General features: G+C 39.1%; 1 protein-coding gene across 1 annotated transcript in view; it reads right to left on the bottom strand.

Annotated features, from left to right (window-relative positions):
- The window catches only part of LOC125829084 (uncharacterized), a 1,125,066-nt gene extending 1,111,933 nt beyond the window's left edge, over positions 1-13,133 (bottom strand). The window contains exon 1 of the mRNA XM_049508359.1: positions 13,129-13,133. The gene's annotated coding sequence lies outside the window, so the exon portion shown is untranslated. The remainder of the gene's footprint in view (positions 1-13,128) is intronic.
- Between the last annotated feature and the right edge of the window lie 1,659 nt (positions 13,134-14,792).

Here is a 14,792-nt window from a genome sequence, read left to right as displayed (position 1 = left end):
AAGTCTAGTTCAATTCATGATTAGATAATCCTAACTTTGATAAATTTCAATACATGACATTGATTTATGAAGATCACCTTTATACCTTCAATTTCACCCCTAATGGCATAAAATAACAAATATCACATTCATAGATTTAGACTAGGGTTTACCATCGAAATCACATGAATTCATCATTATATGACTAAACAAAGCTAAAAAAATCATAATTGGGTATTATCCACTAGATTGGAATCACACCCAAACTCTACCCACAATGTAAGCACAACCCTAGCTAGAATTGGGTATTTGACATCACAATTGGGGGAAACTATGGGGGCTCTATGGGTGGAAGAACCCATAGATGAATAAGCTAAAAATATGTCTTTTCAAAGCCCTAAACAAAGCTCTCAACAATGGAGGAGAATCTTCCCGCTTCCTTCTCTTCTTCTTCTTCTTCACTTCTAGGGAGAGAATTATTTGGAGAGTATTTTGGGGTCTTAGATGAATGAGTTAATGACTTAGTTTTAGGGTCCTATTAATCTTATATAGGTTGTTAAATCACTAACTAACCGACCTACCTTAACCCCTAATTAATTACTAACTTAACCCCCAAAGCCTAATTTAAAACTAAAACTAAAAAAACTGCTTGGGCCTATGCACCTCCGTGGGTGGACCTACTGAGCGTGACTCACCTCCGTAGGTGAGCTCTGCAGCTCAAAAAATGCAGGACATTGCAGGCTTTGACCCATGACCCCAACCTATGGGGCGTAGGTCCATCTACAGCCAGAAAATGACATTCGTAGGTGATGCCAAATTACAGTTTTTAGGGGCAGTTTTGAGGCCCTCCTCAAGGACCCCTTGGGTGGTCCTAATGGGGTCGTACCTTGATGCCCTAACCCTTAAACCACCATTCTAAGTACGGGAATCATTTCTTGTGATTTAAACTTCATACCACACTCCGAAACTCTTACGAAAGGCTATAGAACTCACTAGTTCAACTTACTAGTTTCCTCGGTGTTACAATATCTCCCCCTTAGGATCATTCATCCTCGAATGACGATTCTAAATACTTCTTAAAGTCACAACTCTAAGCTAACAGCCCATCATGAATGCACTACATCTAAATGCTCATAACCAATGAAGAAAACTTCAATTCCAAGCTAAACACATTCAATGCAACACAAGGGAGTAGGAACTACTTCTACCAACCCAAAATGCACGAAATTCTATATCTACTCATTTTCAAGGAGGAACTAACATCTCCTATCTACAACATACTCAACACACACTTATGTGGAGCCTAAATGCATTTTAATCTCAAAAACCATTTATTCAAGGAGGAATCTTTCAATTCCAAAATATGGCATGCTCAGATAATTATCTCATGAAGTCTATATGCAAATCTTACTCAAATACACTACAACATGAGGAAAACAATGCATATAAGTCATTTCTATTAAGACCTAAGCATTTTAATGAACATGCATCATATAAGAAAATCATGGAAACATGCAATTCACACATGACTTCATATAAAAGAAAATCAAGAGGAAACTATCATCTCAAGCTACCATAGGAGTAGAAGGAAAAGGATGAGGACATTGGGACATCTCCTTGGCCCTTGGCCTCCCAAGTAGCACCTTAACCTAAAACCCTCACTAAGGGACACTCCATGCTACTTCATGGAACAACATCCTTTTTCTTCTATTTCTTAATTTGCCGGTCTAAGACCTCTACCGGTACTTCTAAATTAGAGAGGTTCTCTTTAAGCACTATAGCTCACAAGCAACCTTGCTAATACCACTCAAGATATCATATGAGCCTACCTCGGGACTAAATTTCACCTACTCACTACACCTCTCATGGTGAGAGTTTCAAGAAAGCCTAACTCATGAACATCAAGGATACTCAACGACCTTGCTATCTAAGAAAATTATCTCCCCCTTGGGAGCAAACCTAATACAAACTCTTTTAAGCATCACCACTTTCACTTCGAAAGCCAGAGCAAGTCATCACTTAAACTTTTATATCCATCACCCAAAATGATTCTAAACCATGGTGAATTACATTTCTACACTTCTTAGAGGAGTATATTTACTCAACCGATCTAGGTATTACTTAAACACCCTATTCTACCAATCTATTAACATACTTCAAAACTCATCTGGACTTAGTTGGGTCCTACCAACAACTAAACATAACCTCACAATCACCTTGCTAGGTAGGAACACTATCTCCCCCTTGGGAGTAAGCCTACACAAATTCTTCTAAACATCTTTCATAACATAAAGGCAACAATGAAGCATCATTTATACTACAGACAACATCACAATCTATCATCTCAAATCACTCAAGTCACATAGCCATAATTGGCATCATGACCAACCTTTCTCCCTCGCTCCTTGTAGCATAAGCCCTTCGAGTAGTCATATCCTAATGACCATCGAATAAGGAATATGAGAGAGACCTTATAGAGTTAAACTCTATGGTAGGACTTGGAGATTGAAGAAGTGAATTTTTCTAAGCATCTAATAGTTTCCTATTCATAAATGTGGCACACTTCACATTTATGAACAAGACTCTACTAGATGTGGTTTGAGATAATCCTAGAACCATTCTAAACCTTGTACTATGATTACCATGTTTGTCACGACACAGGGGTATCCCCAAGACGTAACATGGCATACTCATACAAGCCTTTAACATAATCATAACATAAGATAATAGAAAAGTATGGAAAATTTAAAACTTCTTCTAAACAATACAATCAAAAATATTTGCATAAGCTAGCGGAAGTCTTTACTACACTTTTGTCTCAAACCATCTATTATACTCTTGAATAAAACTCTTGGGACGCAACCCATACAACGTCTAAGACCTAAAGAAATGACATAAAGGAAATATGGGTTACTCCTCGAAGCTATGAGGAATAACCAATTGTTCAACTCTTCATGCTTCTTAGAAACCTAGACTTCAAGGAACTCAATCTCCGAGACCCTATATTTGATTAGAATGTACGCAACATGCATTAGTATAAAATGTACCAAGTATGAAAGCTAGCACCACATCATAAGAGCATCTCAAAATGGTTGGTCAACATAAGACATAAGCATAAGAGATAATAACAAAGTCATAACATAATCATCATAGTCATAGCATGGTCTCAAACATAAGCATAATATAAACATAGGTCAACATAAGACATAGTTAATGAGCATAGGAGACAAGTCATAATCATATAACCATAATTGACTCTTAATCATTTAAACCACAATAGCACCATTCTCAAGTAACCTCAAAAGCATACATGTGCAAAACATGATTAGCATCCCATAATACCACCCAAGCCAAGTATCCCTTTTTGGTCATCTTAATCATATTCTATGTGCATGGGCAAGTCTCTAAGCTTCTATACCATAAGGGCACCATACTTCTAGGTAACCTCAAAGCGCACTTATGCAATGCATGAAAGGCATCCCTTACTACCCTTCACACTAAGCATAACCTTGAAGCCATCCAAATCATATTCACCCTCCTTTGGTCTTACTATTGGCTATCTTCATATAGACAAGGAAACTATCACCTTTAGTCAATCATATCTTGGAAGGCAACTATAGAAATAACCCTAGATAAACTAAACTTTGTGTGGGAACCCTTCATACCTAGCCTTAAGTCATACTTGTGCAATGTACGGGTAGCATCCCATACTACTACCCACACTAAGTACCCCTTTAGACTATCATGAATGTTGACTAGTTGGGGAGTAGTCCCTCTATTCTATTTGCCTCTTTTCATATAAGGTACTTCTCTATTAGTACTAGGCAAGTCACAATCCATGAATGAACTCTATTTTTCATTTCAAGGCTACCAAGGAATAACCCGCTAATAGGCTAGACCATGCTATCATCTTACTAACATAACTAGGTTAAGCAATGCTAAATACCTTGGAGGTCACTCTTACATGCAAGTCTAAGATACTCTAGGAAAGGTACAAGTGTCCTATCCTAGCTATCATGAAATAGTCTTAGACCAACTAAGTCATGCTACCTTTACAAGTATACTATGATACCAATGCAAGCTACCCTTAGAAGAGTATGATTCTCAATCCTAAGCTATCCTTAGGAGAGTATGAGTCCTCAATCCCAAACTACCATGACTAAGCTAACTCAAGTTACCCTTGAAATGCATCTTACAATTTAAAGTGAAGCTACCCTTAGGAGAGTATGGATGTTCAATACTAAGCTACCCTTAGAAGAGTATAAGTCCTCTATCCCAAAGCTACCATGAAATGGTCTTGGCCAAACCAAGTCATGCTACCATGAAGGCATCCTAACAATGCTAGTTCAAGCTACCTATAGGAGAGTATAAATCCTCAATCCTAGGCTACCATGACTACTCCTAACTCATGCTACCATGAAATGCATTTTACGATGGCAAGTCAAGCTAGTCCTTTGGAGAGTATAGATCCTCCATACCAAGCTATGAACCTTGGTCTTACCCTACTAAGTCAAGCTATACATGAAGGAAACATATGTCACAACTTCAAGCTATTCTAGACTAACAAGCTTTTATTCATTTCAGGTTAGTAAGCCAACCTAGAATCATTCTATGTGAGAGAACCTTGGATCTCCTAGCATCTTTATGCCTAAGTGTGTAAGAGAGAAGCAATACACAACAAAATCACATAATACTAGCTTTACCCCCAAAGCCCTAACATTGATGGCTACAAGCCCTACTTTCAAGCTTAACTTTATTCATATCTAAATTACAAGCTATTCAATCACATTCTTTACTACGAATTGATTCTAGTCATAATTCATCATAGAGGTTCAATTTCATCTTTACAAGTCAAGATCCTTCATATTCAATAAAGTCTAGTTCAATTCATGATTAGATGATCCTAACTTTGATCAATTTCTATACATGACATTGATTTAGGAAGATCACCCTTGGACCTTCAATTTCACCTCTAATGGCATAAACCCACAAATATCACATTCATCAATTTAGACTAGGGTTTGCCATAGAAATCAAATGAATTCATCATCATATCACTAAACAAAGCTAAATAAATCATAATTGGGTATTATCCACTAGATTGGAATCAAACCCAAACTCTACCCACAATATAAGCACAACCGATGCTAGAATTGGGTTTTTGACTTAACAATTGGGGGAAACTATGGGGGCTCTATGGGTAAAAGAACCCATAGACGAATAAGCTAAACATACCTATTTTCAAAGCCCAAAACAAAGATCTCAATAATGGAGGAGAATCTTCCCTCTTACTTCTCTTCTTCTTCACTTCTAGAGAGAGAATTATTGTCTTAGATGAATGAGTTACTGAGTTAGTTTTAGGGGTCTATTAAACTTATATAGGTGGTTAAATTACTAACTAACCGACCTACCTTAACCCCTGATTAATTACTAACTTAACCCCCAAAGCCTAACTTAAAACTAAAACTAAAAAAACTGCTTGGACCTACGCCCCTCCACCCACGGACCGTGGGAGGACCTACTGAGCGTGACTCACCTCCGTAGGTGAGGTCTGCAACTCAAAAATTGCAGGCCATTGCAGGCCTTGACCCACGACCCCAACCTACATGGCGTGGGTCCATCTACGGCCAGTAGATGGCATCCGTAGGTGCTGCCAAATTACAGTTTTTAGGGGCTGGTTTGAGGTCCTCCTCACGGACCCCTTCGGTGGTCCTTTGGGGGTCGTACCTTCACTCCCTAACCCTTAGACCACCATTCTAAGTACGGGAATCATTTATTGTGATTTTAATCCTCATACCACACTCCAAAACTCTTACGAAAGGCTATAGAACTCACTAGTTCAACTTACTAGTTTCCTGGGTGTTACAATATCTCCCCGTTGAGATCATTCATCCTCGAATGACGATTCTAAACACTTCTTAAAGTCACAACTATAAGCTAACAGCCCATTATGCCTGCACTACATCTAAATGCACATAACCAAGGAAGAAAACTTCAAGTCCAAGCTAAACACATTAAATGCAACACAAGGGAGTAGGAACTAATTCTACCAACCCAAAATGCATGAAATTCGATATCTACTCATTTTCATGGAGGAACTAACATATCCTAGCTAAAACAAGCTCAACACACACTTATGGAGTTTAAATGCATTTTACTCTCAAAATGCATTTATTCAAGAAGGAATCTTTCAACTCCAAAACTAAGGCATGCTCATATAATTATCTCATGAAGTCTATATGCAAATCTTACTCAAATGCATTACAATATGAGGAAAATAATGCATATAAGTCATTTCTATTAAGACCTAAGCATTTTAATGAACATGCATCACATAAGAAAATCATGGAAACATACAATTCACACATACAATTCTTGGATTGCTATTTCCCCCAAGGCTAGAGTGGTACGTCCTCAAAGATCGAGCACACTTGTCTTTTTGAAGTTTTTTTTTTTTTTCATGAAATAGACATTTAGTAGTTTTACGATTGTAAAGGGTCGTGTCCCTACTTATGTCTTGAGATTGGGTCTAAGATGGCCATGTGAGACTTAAACTTTCGTTGTGTCTTTTGGGAGATTATTAAATGAATGTTTTGAATCGTATGGTTTGAATGAAATGTTTTAATTCCGTACTATTTCTATTACCTATGCGATGAATGAATGCTATGAGGCCTGTATAAAACCCCTTTGAGGTCGAGTGCACCGTTCTACGAATAGGGGGTGCTCTCGGGTCGTGACACATTCAAGTAAGTCAGCCGCAATGATCACCGGAAGAGTGTTATTTGCCCCCCCAGAAAGCAGACCAGAGATGGGGTGGGAGTGCTTTTAATTCCAGATTTGGTGGTTCTTCTGTTGATGGCTTTGCGGGAGGAATCTCTCTATTTTTCAAATCAAAGTCTAATTTCAATGAAGTCTTCGAATATCCTCCCATGCCTGAAAGAGCAGCTACTACCTCTTCATACCATTGAATTTCAAATTCATCATAGTAAGCAAGCACGACTTCAAGATGTTCACTCATGCATATCAAATGGCTCACGCTGGCCACCGCCTTATCAATAACATCAACGGTGGACACCATATAGATATCACTTGGGTGATTCATTGATTGAAAAACATTGAAGGTGACTTCATCTTCGTTCACCTGAAACATCAATTCTCCGCTTTCAACATCCACCGATGCTCTTCCGGTTGTTAAGAATGGTCTTCCCAAAATTATGGGAATTTCAGCATCTATTTCACAAACGAGAATGACAAAATTAGCCGGGAAAATGAACCTATCAACGTTCACCAAGATATCATAAAAAGTATCCCTGGCAGCGACGCAATTTTGATTTCACTTATCAGGACACTTCATCCAATACTAAGTGCCAACGATTGTTAGTTAGTAATATAACCCAACTAAGTGTGTTGGGGTCGAATCCCATAGGGAGTAGTGTATCTTTCAAATTCAATGATGAAAGTATGACAACAATCTCTTCAATTTAGCAAGTGTTACACCCTTTTTTTGTTTAAGTTTCAAATATCTAGTTTCTATTATCCCTCCAATTTCACACTTCAACATGAAATGATCAAATAGTAAAGTAAAACATGGGGTAATGACCAACCAATTGATGAATTTTAACTTAGTGGGTGAATATTGATGCTAAGAACAAGATAATTTTTCATGGGTAGGTCAGACCGTATGTAAAGTAACTTTCTCTCAAACAATTACCTTTTCTATGTCGAATTCTCTTGAACTTCAACACTAATGGGAAGGTGCCCAACCCTTGGTCCTCATTAAATCCACTCTCGAGCTGGATACAAATGCTAGATCCCATGTTTCACTCTCGCAAGCTGAAATCATGGTAACCCACTGCTAAGAATGCTAAGATTGTTACTTTGGCTCTGCACCTCTCGCTCGAGCAAGTGCATAACGCTGAACTTGTTACACTACACATGCAACACGACTTTGAAATGCATCAACAACTCAGACCTACTTCAAATTAACACCATTATTTGCAATTCAAGGACACCCACTTAGTAAAACTCAACAATTGGCTTCATAGTCAAAATCGCAAGCAATGGGTTTTACCCACTCATAGCAAAGATGAGAAACTCAACATCTGCCATGTTTTCTACAACTGGGTAATTGAAAATCAAAAGTTAGAAATTACTAAAATCTTCTCGATTACAAAGTCTTCCCCAAAAATCTTGCTAAAATCCCCTCAAAACCACAATGGTAATGTTTTTGCTCTCAATTTTCTATCTCTCATGTTTCTAAATGCCTTTCTCTCTCTAGCCAAAACTAATTTAAACAAGTCTGATGTGTCACTATTTAAGACCACTCAGTGAGGTAAGTCGGGCTTCATCTACAGATCGGCGACTCACCGATTGTTCTTCATCTCGCCTTCATTTTTCACTTTTTCTTGGTCTGGCTACTGTAACTTTAGGCGATCCAGATCGGGTCGGCGAACAACTTCGCGAGTCACTTTTTTTCCTTCTATCTCGCTTATCAGCACTTGTTTGAATCTTTTTCACCACTTTTGGGACCTGGTTGTCCTTCGCCGAATGGATCGGCAACACACCAAATCACCCCATTTTAGCTACACCATTTTGTATCTTTAGGCGTTATCGTGGCAATTTGGCAATTTGCCGAATGACATCAGAGATCATCAGGTCTTCATTTCTTCATTCCTTTAGCTTGCTTTGTTCCTTTCTGCACATTAGTGTCCATGCATCATTCATAAATCCAAATACCTAAAAATCAGAGCTTTTACATCATTCATTAGCACAAAATATGCATTTGAGGTCATTAAATCTATTAAAATAAAGCCCTAAATGAGTCCAAAGCGTGGACTCATCAGGAAGCTAAATCATAATAAACTGAAATGATGGGGAATACCCATATACTAATCTGAATATATGAAAGACTGTGAGTTTGAGTACAAATGAGAAATCAAACTCTAAGACTAAAGTTGAAACTAACTATGTCTGAAATAAAGCCGCTATGGACTAGAAATACGGGGACATGCCCCAGCTAGATCTAGCAAATCTGAAACTAATGCTAAAAGAGATAAAATAATCATGTCACTAGTCCTCGAAGAATAAGGACTCACCACTGATGCTACTGAACTGAAGATCGGGAACTGATCTATGCGTGATCTGATTGATGAGGACCTGAACATAAATCACGAGAAGATGTAGCACAGAGTATGCATCAGTACTTGAAAGGTACTGAGCATGTAGGATAGAGTAACATTGAACAATAACATAACTGAATAAGAAATAAAGCAATAACATGGTTTGAACATGATAAGGATACTGAAAGTACTAAACATGGCTAAACTGTATGCAATGACCAAGTTTATAACATGCTGAGATTGAATATTGATCTATACTAGTAACATGATCAATGCAATAAAAGCTAACTGAATTGTAAGGAAGCTACTAATAACCGACATAAAAGCACATGAGCTAAATGTGGAGTGCGATGTACGCGCCCCATAGAGAGGACCCAATATACCCTGCCAGAGATATAGAGGCATGCTAGCGTAATCACTAAAATGATGTCCACAGAGGGACTTACAACCTACGGGGCATGTAATTTTGGGACTTGAGGGTTATTGACTCTAGTCCACTCGGTATTAAGCTTCCCATATGATTTAAGTAGTTAACATTTTATGACTGTCATACTATAGTACTTGATAGCTCAAAACTGACATGCAAACTGAGAATGTACATTAATATACTAAAAATAATGCATTCAAAATAAGAGCATGCTTATACATATCTGAATTTACTAACCTAGCATGTAATTCATGAACTAAAAGAACTACACAGCTAGGGTTCTTAATTTATGCTAAAAACATTATCATTATGATATAATATGACTTGGATAATTCTAACAGTTAAAAACCCAATAATTCTAATATTCAAGAAACTCTAAGTTTAGATAATAATAGGGAAATCAAGAATCTGACTTAATTCGAGGGACCTAATGGGTGAAAGGAACCCACTAGTGAAATCCCACATACGTGGTGACAAATTCCATTGAGAAATCTTTTGATTTTGGGGTTGGAACTGATGGAATTTTGCTGCATTCTTGAACTAGGATTTGTTCCCCTCTTTCTTCTCTCTACGCTCTAAATTTCTAAGTTTTGATGAATGGTTTGACTGAGGTAAGTTCTAGTTATGTTTCTAGGATAAAATTGACTAAAACCACGTAGTTTAGGGGTTAAGGAATATAGTTTAGGTGTTCAACAAAATAGGAAAAGACCGAAAGACCCCTAACTGAAACTGCTGATGTGGCTGACCACAACCACTTCCACAGACCGTGAAAAGGACTATGGATCGTGAAGATTGTCGTGGTCTGAGGTTCAGGAGCTGGGGGTTCTGGAGTCTGATCCACGAGAACCTACCACGTCCCGTATGGAGGACCACAGACCGTGAATGTCCCTGTGGTCCTCACTTGGGCTGAGGTCTGGAGGATAGGGTATGAGGGCCTACTGGATAGCCTTCAAGGACCACCCCATAACCCGTGTTAAGGACCACATACCGAGAAGGTCCTCATTGTCTTCACTTGGGCGTGGGACTCTAAGGTCTGGCTAGGGGGCCACTGCCTAGACGTCACGAACGCCACCACGATTCGTTGTCAAGACCACGGACTGTGATGGTGATCGTGGTTTGATGTTTGGGCCTGGTCAAGTCCAAGTCATGACCACGTGCAAATCAATGCACCGTGGACTCTATCACGGTCCGTGAACCCTGCCGTGGCTTACTGGTTTAGGAAAATTTCTGCAATTTTTTTCTATGCTTTTTGAGGTGTTACAATATCTCAACCTTGGGAACATTCGTCCTCAAATGAAGACTAAACTAGCTGAAATGGATAGGATGAGCTCCAACCCTACCACTAAACACTGGAAATTGATTTCTGACTTAACTAAGTTCCAAGAACATGAAAATACGCTGAAAATGAAAGTACAAACTGAAGGAACAAGATGCTAAGACAGAAACTGCGCATGAATAACTGAAAAAACTGAAGAGGGACTATTACCTCAAGTTGGAATGGAATCGGAAGGAAAGAGGTGAGGATACTTGGTCTTTATGGCTGCTTCTGCTTCCCAAGTAGCTCTCTCGACAGACTGACTTCTCCACAAAACCTTAACTGAAGCGACTTCTTTGTTTCTCAACCTTCGAACCTAACGATCAAGAATCTCCACTGGTACCTCTTTATAAGTGAGACTATCCTTCACAACCACACTTTCTAAGGGTACAATAGATGCTAGGTCACCCACACACTTCTTCAACAATGAAATGTGGAAAACCGGATGCACTTCTGCTAGTTCTGTTGGCAACTCTAACTCATAAGCCACTTTACCAATCCTTCTCAAGATCTTGTAAGGGCCTACATATCTAGGACTGAGCTTCTCTTTCTTGCAAAATTTCATCACCCCTTTCATAGGTGACACTTTTAGGAAAACCCAATCATCAACTTGGAACTCTAGTTCCTTTCTCCTTACATCTGCATAAGACTTCTGGCGACTCTGGGCAGTCTTAAGTCTATCCCTGATGAGTTGCACTTTCCCCATAGCATCATGAAAATAATCTGGTCCTATCAAGGCTGCTTCACCTAATTCAAACCAACCAACTGGAGATCTACATCTACGCCCATACAATGCCTCATACGGGGCCATCTGAATGTTGGAATGGTAACTATTATTGTAAGTAAACTCTATATGAGTAAGGTGATCCTACAAACTACCCTTGAAATAGAACACACAAGCTCTCAATATGTCCTCTACGGTCTGAATGGTATACTCTGCCTGACCATCCGTCTGCAGATGAAATGTTGTGCTAAGGTTAACCTGAGTACCAAGACCTTTCTGAAATGACATCCAAAAATCAAAGGTAAACTAAGGACCTCTATCTGAGATAGTAGACAAAGGAACCTTATGCAATATTACTATCTCATTAATATAAAGCTTGGCGTATTCCTCCACCAAATTTGTAGTATTGACCGCCAAAAAGAGTGAAGACTTAGTAACTCTATCAACTATCATCCATATGGAGTCATGTTGTCTACGAGTACGAGGTAAACCTGTGAAGAAGTCCATGTTTATCACTTCCTACTTCCAAGTAGGAATGTCGATCTCTTGAGTCATACCTCTTGTTTTCTGATGCTGTACCTTGACTTGTTGGCAATAAATCCGCTATATCTCTTTTCATACCATTCCACCAATAGACTTCCTGCCGATCACGGTACATCTTAGTGGCACCTGCATTAATAGAATATCTAGAGTTATAGGCTTCTGCAAGAATCCATTGTCTCAACTCATTCACCTTAGGAACACATAATCGACCCTAATAGCGAAACACACCATCTCCCTCTAGGGAGAAAACCTCAACCCTCTGCTGGTGGATTGCACCCTTTAGTTCAAGCAATATTGAATCACTGTCGTGATTTTCCTTAACCTCCACTACCAAAGAAGATTCTGAACCATTCTGAACTGTTACACTACCATCTGATATGCTCATAAGACGAACTCCTAGGCGAGCAATTATGTGAACATATTTTGCTAGTTCCTTTCTTTCTTCCTTAACATGCGCTACACTACCCATAGATAGTCTGCTAAGAGCATTTGCTACCACATTGGCCTTACCAGGATGGTAATGCACACTCATATAGTAGTCCTTTAGGAACTCAAGCCATCTCCTCTGGCGAAGATTTAACTCTTTCTGGGTGAACACATACTGAAGGCACTTGTGGTCCGTGAACACATCTACATGAACACCATACAAATAATATCTCTAAATCTTAAGCGCAAAAACCACTGCTGCAAGCTCGAGGTCATGAGTTGGATAATTCTTATTATGCACCTTAAGTTGCCTAGAAGCATAAGCTATAACCTTACCTCGCTGCATCAACACACATCCTAGGCCGACTCTGGAAGCATCACAATAGATAACATAACCGTCTGAACCCTATGGTAGAGTCAAAACAGGAGTTATAGTCTATCTACTTTTCAATTCTGCAAAACTTTTCTCACAATCATCTGACGACATAAACTTGACTTTCTTCTGAGTCAACTTAGTAAATGGAGAGGCTATGGATGAAAACCCTTCCACGAACCATTTGTAGTAACCCGCTAGACCCAAGAATCTTCTGATGTCTGAAGGAGAGGTAGGTCTGGGCCATTGTTTCACTGCTTCTATTTTCTGAGAATCCACTCGGATCCCTTCGCTAGACATAATGTGACCAAGAAAAGCAACGAATTGCAACCGAAACTCACATTTGCAACCAAAAATCAAATGATTCACATGTTCTTCCTCATTCCTACTGTAAATGAGGATATCATCAATAAATATGATAACGAACAAGTCCAAATACTGCTTGAACACTTTGTTCATCAAATCTATGAAAGCTGCAGGAGTATTGGTTAGTCCAAATGGCATAACTACTAATTTATAATGACCATACCGAGTTCTAAAAGCTGTCTTTGGAATGTCATTATCTCTGACTTTGAGTTGATGATAACCCGATCTGAGGTCTTTCTTTGAGAAATGACTAGCACCCTGAAGTTGGTCAAAAAAGTCATCAATCCTGGGGATGAGATACTTATTCTTGATTGTGACATTGTTCAACTTCCTATATTCAATACACATTCTGAGAGAACCATCATTCTTATTCATAAACAACATTGGTGGAGGTCTTTCAACTGCTCTTTTAGTTCCTTAAGCTCAGCTGGAGCCATTCTGTAAAGAGGAATAGAGATAGGCTGGGTATCTGGAGGAGATCAATTCTGCAGTCGATTTCCCTTTCGGGAGGAACTTTGGGAACACTTCTGGGAACTCATTGACTACGGGAAGTGACTCAAGAGTTGGGGTTTCGGAGCTTGAATCCTTAACCCGAACTAGATGATAGAGATGACCCTTTGAGATCATTTTTTGGCCTTAAAGTAAGAAATGAATCGACCCATAGGCGCTAAGCTACTACCTTTCCATTCTAAGATTGGTTCGTTTGGAAACTGAAAATGAACAATACTAGTTTTGCTATCGATTGAGGCATAACATGAATGTAACAAATCTATGCCTAGAATGACATCGAAGTCTACCATTTCTAACTCTACAAGATCTGCTGAGGTGACTTTCTGGGAAACTGTGACAGGACAGTTTCTGTATACTTGTCTAGCTATAACAGGGAATCCGACTGGAGTAGAGACTGAGTGTAACACCCAGGAAACTAGTGAGTTGAACTATGTGTTATAGGGTCTCGTAGTGGAGTTTTGGGGTGTTTTATGAGGGTTAAAATCAAGATAAATGGTTCCCGTAGTTAGAATGACATGTTTAGGGGTTAAACATTTGGGTACGACTCCCCAAGGACCACCCAAGGGGTCCTTCAGAAGGACCCCAACACTGCCAAAAAAGTTGTCCAAACAACTTGGTTCACGAGACCAAATGAAGCCATTTCGATCAGCCTACGCCCCGTAGGTCAGAGGCGTAGGTCAGGTCCTGCAACAACCTGGAAAATTTTAGTCTCTGACCCAAACCACGAGACCAAACCACATCCAGTAGACCCATCCACGGTCCGTGGATGGGGTCTCGTAAGTACTGCCAGTTTTTGGTAGTTTAGTTTTAAGTGAAGAGTTGAGGGTTAGTTTAGTAATTAGTTTAGGGATTAGGAGGGGTGATTAGTTAGTTAATTAACCTCCTATAAATAGTTAATAAACCCTAAAATAATCAATTTAACTCATTAATCTAAAGACCCTAAAACTCTCCCCAAAAATCATCTCTCTAGAATAAAAGAAGAAGAAGGAGAAGAGAAGAGAGGAGGGGAG

Source organism: Solanum verrucosum, unplaced genomic scaffold (assembly GCF_900185275.1).
Source record: "Solanum verrucosum unplaced genomic scaffold, falcon-dt-bn FXZP01000007.1, whole genome shotgun sequence".
NCBI lineage: Eukaryota > Viridiplantae > Streptophyta > Magnoliopsida > Solanales > Solanaceae > Solanum > Solanum verrucosum.
Note: the sequence above shows the minus strand (reverse complement) of the source record. Positions and strands in the feature narration are given on the sequence as shown.